The 7071-nt window shown below is 43.4% G+C and overlaps 1 non-coding gene across 1 annotated transcript; it reads left to right on the forward strand.

The window, feature by feature from the left end:
- The first annotated feature begins 507 nt into the window (after positions 1 to 507).
- LOC119933957 lies at positions 508 to 645 on the forward strand. Its single transcript, XR_005452823.1, has one exon. It is a non-coding gene; the product is annotated as a small nucleolar RNA SNORA7 (small nucleolar RNA).
- Positions 646 to 7071: the final 6426 nt, after the last annotated feature.

Here is a 7071-nt window from a genome sequence, read left to right on the forward strand (position 1 = left end):
TTCTGGCCATATTTAGATATCATTATCTTAATCTGCACCTCATTAATTTCCCCCTCTTTGTCTTCAATCTATTCCAACCGCCACAAAGATCATTTTCCGCACTCCCTGTTTTGACTCTGTCCCTGCCTTCCTTCAAATCCCATTTGCTCCCCCTTGCCTTTGGAATTAAACCCCTCCAAAACTCTTTCAGAACATCCCATCATAATGTTACACCCCTCATCTACTGCCATTCACCTAGCCATCCATTCCCTTCCCTTCATTCCTACTCATCGACTCAGACTTGCTTCTTTAATCAATCATTGTTATTTATCGAGTGCTCACTGTGTTCAGAATACTGTACTAAGCGCTTGGGCGAGTACAATAAAACCGAGTTGGTAGACATGATCTCTTTCCACAAGGAGTTTACAATTTACAGAGGGGGAGACGGATATTGAAATAAATTATAAATATGTACGTAAGTGCTGTGGGGATAAGGGTGGGGTGAATATCAAGTGCTTAAAGGGTAGAGCCCCTTCAGGATCACACCTGGAGAGTTTCCAGGACTCTACCAGTCTCGGCTATGGGAGGGAGAGTCAAGCAGAGGCATACCCATTCCATTCTTAGCTTGGGCAATGGCTAGCGAGTGGAAGGCAATCTGCTACAAATCCAAACTCACCCTGTGCTCGGCAGCAGCAGCATAGGAAAGAGTCGAGGGTAGAGACTCAAGTTGACAGCACAGAAGAAGGCAATGGTAAACCACTTCCTATGAAAACACTGAATACTCTATGAAAACTCTACGGATACACCCCTGGAATGATTGCAGATGAAAGTGCAGCATTCTGGGAGATATGTGTCCATGGTTTCGCTATAGCTCGGAGACTACTCGGCAGCATAAGACAAGTAAAAGGGTAGAGATTTAAATGAATAGGTTACACAGATGAGAGAAGAATTAGGTGAAATGAGGGTTTAGATGGGGAAGACCTCTTGGAGTAGATGAGACATTAATAAGGCTTTGAAGGTGGGGTGGTCTGTTGTGCAGGAAGGAGGAGGTAGTTTCAAGCCAGAGGGAGGATGTGGAAAAGGGATTGGTGCTGAGAAAGATGAGATGGGATACAGTGAATAGGTTGGTGTTAATGGAGTGAAGTGGGTGGCTTGGGTTGAAGTAGAAAATCAAGGAGGTAAGGAGGTGAGGGGAACTGATAGTGTTTTAAAGCCGATGGTAAGGAATTTGTACTTGATGAGGAGGTGGATGGGCAACCAGTGGAGGTTCTTGACCAGTGGGGAGATGCAGAGTGAACAGTTTTTTTAGAAAAAACGATCTGGGCAGTGAGTGAAGTGAGGACTTGGTTTAAGAGAGACAGGAGATAGGGAGGTCAGTGAGGAGGCTGACACAGAGGCAGCATGGCCTAGTGGAAAGAGCATGGGCTTGGGAGTCAGAGGACCTAGGTTCTAATCCCAGCTCTGCCTCTTGTCTGCTGGGTGATGTTGGGCAAGCCACTTAACTTCTCTGTGCCTCAGTTACCTCATCTGTAAAATGGGGATTAAGACTGTGAGCCCCACGAGGAACTGATTACCTTGTGTCTACCCTAGTGCTTAGAACAGTACTTGGCACATAGTAAGCGCTTAACAGATACCGTAATTATCAGCACTTAAAACAGTGTTTGGCACAAAGTAAGTGTTTAATAAATACCATAATTATTGTTATTACACAATGGTCATGGTGAGATATGAGAAGTGCTCGAGTCAACATGGTAGCAGTTGATGGAGAGGAGAAGGTGGATGTAAGTTGGGTTGAATGAGAGAGATGAAGCAAGGATAATGTCAAAGGCTCTTGAGACAGGGAAGATACTCGTGCCTTCTACAGTGAAGGGAAAGTCAAGGGGTAGGAATATGGGAAGCTCTGTTTTGGATATGTTAAATTTGACATGTTGATGGGACGTGCAAGTTGAGATGCCCTGAAGAAAGGAGGAAATCCATCAATGCAGAGAAGGATAGAGATCAGGGCTGGAAATGATTTAGAAATAATCCACATAAAGATGGTAGTTGAACCTGTAGGATGGAATAAGTTACCCCCTAGAGAGTGGGTACAGATGAAGAATAAAAGGGGACTCAGAACAGAGCTCAAGGAATGACTCAGAACAGTGCTTAAAAAATGCCATCATTATTATTATCATTTTCCCTCCTTCCACCTTATTCCTCAAAGCACTTTCTTCTCCTCATCTACCAAGCCACCCCTCACTCTCCTCTCAAAGCTTCACTTTAGATCTGATGACTAAACCTTCCCTGATTAAGAATTGGAATCTCCCCTACTTAAAAATCTGGTCCGTCCTTCATGTGTTTTCTCCATTTTGACAATTTCAGTCTAGACTGAATTTGAGTCTTTTAAAGCCATGTATGGTGTCGTCTTTATGTTGGGGAAGTTTGTAGAGTTAGCATCCCTGAAAATATTTGGAAAATAAAGTTTCTATCCTAGATGGTGTAGATATCCACCTGCTTGAAGGCAGAGGACAAGAAGATTTGACCTCTCAATAAAATAACCATTTTATTTTTGTTGGAAACCAGAATGGCATTAGTCAACTTCTTTGCCCTCTGAAATCTTTAATAAAAGGTGCTACCTAGAAGCAAAAATCACACACTGAAGTTTGGTTTCCTTTCCTCTGCTGTTCTTTTGGTAGATCTGCAGATCAGCAGTGATATGGACTTCCTCCCCTTCTGAACTGCTTCCTCCTCTAGACTGTAAGTTCGTTGTGGGTACAGTACATGTCTACCAATCCTGACGTATTGTACTCACTTATGTACTTAGAACTGTGTTCTGCACACAGTAAGTGCTCAATAAATACCATTGATTAAGTGATTGATCAAAAGATGGACATAGAGGGGAAATAAGAAGAATCGAGGGGATTGTCTAATCCACCACCTGGATAATCAGGCCCTGAAAATTGAGAATTGATGGTGATTTCTTCTTTGGTTTCAACAAAGAAAGATCTTTGGCCATGGCCATAGGCACATACCATGACCATGGAGTTATATCACTCTGGGCTCAGAATTCAGCAATCCTCCAGGGTGTTTATGACAATCCATGAGGTTAAATGCTTCAAGGAATAATGACAAGATGGTATTGATGAATAGGAATGGAATAGGACAATGAGGATCAGGGGGCAGAGGGAATATTTGAGTGCCACTGAGGGTTTTCACTGCTATCATTCGAGGGTAGAGAGGGTCAGGGAAGGAGACTGGAAATACTAGATATTAAAGAAACACCATGTCCTAATGAATAAAGCACAGACCTGGGAGTCAGAGGACCTGGGTACAAATCCCAGCTCCTTCACTTGTCTGCCTAGTGACCTTGTGCAAGTCACTTAATTTCTCTGTGTCTCAGTTACTTCATCAGTAAAGTGGAGATTAACACTGTGTGTCCTATGTGGGACAAGGATTGTGTCCAAACTGATTAACTTGTATCTACACCAGTGCTTAGTACAGTGCGTGGCACACAGAGAGAGCTTAACAAATACCATTAGAAAATTAGAAAGATAAGATGGTCTTTGGAAGATGGGGGGACTAGGGAGAGAGAATAATTCCCAAAAATCAATCAAGTGCCCAAGGGGGTACTGGGAAGAAAAAACTTGATTAAATAGGTCAGTGTGACCTGGTGAATTGGGCACAGATAAGGAGTCAGCATACCTGAATTCTTGTTCTAACTCTTCCCATTATTAGTATTATTCTTATTGTTATCATTATCAATATTATTATTGTTACTAATATTAATAATAATAATGGCATTTATTAAGCACTTACTATGTGCAAAGCACTGTTCTAAGTGCTGGGGAGGTTACAAGGTGATCAGGTTGTCCCATGGGGGCTCACAGTCTTAATCCCCATTTTACAGATGAGGTAACTGAGGCAGAGAAGTTAAGTGACTTGCCCAAAGCAACACAGCTGACAACTGGCAGAGCCGGGATTTGAACCCATGAACTCTGACTCCAAAGCCCATGCTCTTTCCACTGAGCCACGCTGATTCTCTGCTATTAGTAGTAGTGTTGTTATCATTATTGTTGTTAATAATTTTGTAAAGTGCTTATGTGTCAAGTACTGCTCTAAGTACTGGGGTACATACAAATTAGTCAGGTTGCACACAGTCCCTATTCCATTTGGGGTCACAGTCTAACTAATAATAACAATAATAATAATAGTATTTGTTAAGTGCTTACTATGTGTCAAGCCCTGTTCTGAGCTCTGGGGTAGAAACAAGATAATCAGGTTGTCCCACGTGGGGCTCACAGTCTTAATCCCCATTTTACAGATGAGGTAACTGAGGCACAGAGAAGTTAAGTGGCTTGCACAAGGTCACACAGCAGACAAGTGGCAGAGGCAGGATTGGAACCCATGTCCTCTGACTCCCAAGCCTGTGCTCTTGCCACTAAGCCACCCTGGTAGTAGGATTTAATCTCCATTTTATAGTTGAGGAAACTAAGGTACAAGAAGTTAAGCGACTTGCCCAAGGTCACATAACAAGCAACTGGCAGAGCTGAGGTTAGAAGCCAAGCCCTCTGATTACCATACCAGGGCTCTTTCCACTAGTCTATGATGCTGTGTGACCTTGGCAAGTTAATGTTTCTGTGCCCCAGTTTCCTCATCTGTAAAATGGAGATAAAACACCTGCTCTCTCTCTGCCTTTTAGACTATGAGTCCTGTGTAGGAGGACAGGAACTGTATCTATCTTAGTGACAAGTAAAGTGTGTGACACAAACTTCTTAATTTAATGCCATCATTATTGGTAAGAAGTAATCGTAAAATCTGTTTCTTTCCATGAGAAACATTCAAATTTCACAAATTCTAAGAAGTCATAGTTAATAGAGAAAACAATCAAGTCAAAGCTGAAGCAGATAACATAAAGCTGCGCTCCTGTTGGCAGCATTTCAAGGGCATTTTTACATGGGGCTCCTTTTTAAACAATTTCCCCTATGTTCTAGCCACAAAAGTTCTTTTCTTTACCACTGGGCATTCATGAGTTCTTGCACCACCTGTCTTGTTCTCTTGAATGAATCTACATATGCTTGAGTTCATCTATGCATTTTCTCTGGGCACAGACTAGCATGACATCTTGCTCAAAGCTCATGCCTGTTTTTTGCTTTTTTTTTTTCAGGTCAGGGGAGTTTCCTGTAGGGGGTCTGCTGGAGGATGTGGTGGGAGTTGGGAGTTGGGAGGAGTTTTGATTCTACACAACTCCCCTTACTCCCTCTCCTAAAATTCCCCTGTTTTTTAAAATGGTATTTATTATGTACTTAATGGTTTTGGTAATAGTGTTTGTTATGTGCTTAAGCACACTACTGAGCATGGGGTAGACTCAAATCAGTCAAGTTGGACACAGTCCATGTCCCACATGAGACTCACACTCTTAATCCTCATTTTACAGTTGAGATAAATGAGCCATAGAGAAGTGAAGTGACCTGCTCAAGGTCATGCAACAGACACTTGGTGGAGCCAGGATTAGAACCGAGGTCTTTCTGACTTCCAGGCCTGGGCTCTACCCAGTAGACCACACTGCTTCCCTCTTACTGTCCCATAATTCTCCCCTCCTCCCAAGATAATCCTTGCAGTTGAGTTGGGTGGCAACCTGGACCACAGCTGATGGAAGAGCAGAAAGTAACTCCTCATCTCATAATAATAATACTTAAGGTATTTATTAAGCACTAAATATTGAGGTAGATCAGATCCAGGCCCTGTCCAACACATGGCCCACAGGCCTTAAAATCCCAAAACTAATGTAGAGCAGATAATTTATCCACTTTACAGTTAGGGTGGTACTGAGGGACAGAATGATTAAGTGATTTGTCCAAGGTCACCTAGCAAGTCAGTGGTGGGGCTAAGATTAGAACCTAGGAAGCAGTGTGGCCTCGTGGAAAGAGCATGGGCCTGGGAGATGGAGGATTTATTTTCTAATCTCATTTCTGCCACTTGCCTGCCTTTTGACCCTGGGCAAATCACTTCACTTCTCTGTGCCTCAATTTCTCTGTAAATTGCTCCCTTTGTTCTCCCCCCACCCCACCCCCGCACCAGCCCCACAGCACTTATGTACATATCTGTAATTTATTTATTTGTACTGTGTGTCCCCCATCCCTAGACTGTAAGCTCATGTGGGCAGGGAATGTGTCTGTTTATTGTAGTATTGTACTCTCCCAAGTGCTTAGTACAGTGCTCTGCACCCAGTAAGTGCTCAATAAATACAATTGAATGAATGAGATGGACAAGTTCTGGAATTCTCCGAACAGCGCTCCACAGTCAAGAGCAGAGGGAGCATACTGTGGAGGTGATTCAGGATTCCGGTGTGGGGGAATGAGTTTGACAGAGGGATAGGGGAAAGAGAGTTGAGTTCAGTGGAGGGGGCATGGAATTGTGCAACAAGAGAAGGAAAGGTAGGTGTGGAGGGCAAATGGGGCATGAAGACTTTGGAAAATTGGAGGGGGTTGAGAGACTGGAGGTCTAGGAGGGGAAACAATAGATTTGTGGCAAAGGAAGGGTACTGTAGGAGAGAAGAAGGCCTGTGGCATCAGAGAGTGGAATTTCAGATTCGGTGAGGTTAAAGATCACAGAATGACTAGAGATGATAAAATCAAGTGTGTCCAAGTTGGTGAGAGGGTGAGGTATGGAGGAGCAGGAAGTCAGTGGAATTGAGGAATGGTAGGAAGCAGGCAGCAGAAGTGTCATTAGGAACATCCGCATGGATATTGAAGTCCCCAAGGATCAATGTAAGGATGGAGAAAGAGAGAAGGAATCAAAGTAGTTTCAGGGAGTTGGAGGTGGGGCCCACGAAGCAGTAGATTGCAGCGACGAATAGTTTGAGTGGGTGATAGAGGTGAATAATATAGGCTTCAAAGGAAGGGAAAGAGAGGGATGGGGGAAGATGGCCAAGAAGGAAGCCAACCCCTCCCTCTTTCCCAGTGGGGAATGGGAGAAGATGAGCTCCCCATCTAGAAAGAGTAGCAGGAGGAAACAGATTCTCCTCTTTACTTCATATTAGAAGGTGGGGGTGATAGTTGCTTGCTGTTCGTATGTATGTGTGCCTAAAGAGCCTAGAACCTAACCTGTAGTTCT

Source organism: Tachyglossus aculeatus, chromosome 10 (genome assembly GCF_015852505.1).
Source record: "Tachyglossus aculeatus isolate mTacAcu1 chromosome 10, mTacAcu1.pri, whole genome shotgun sequence".
In the NCBI taxonomy this organism is placed as follows: domain Eukaryota; kingdom Metazoa; phylum Chordata; class Mammalia; order Monotremata; family Tachyglossidae; genus Tachyglossus; species Tachyglossus aculeatus.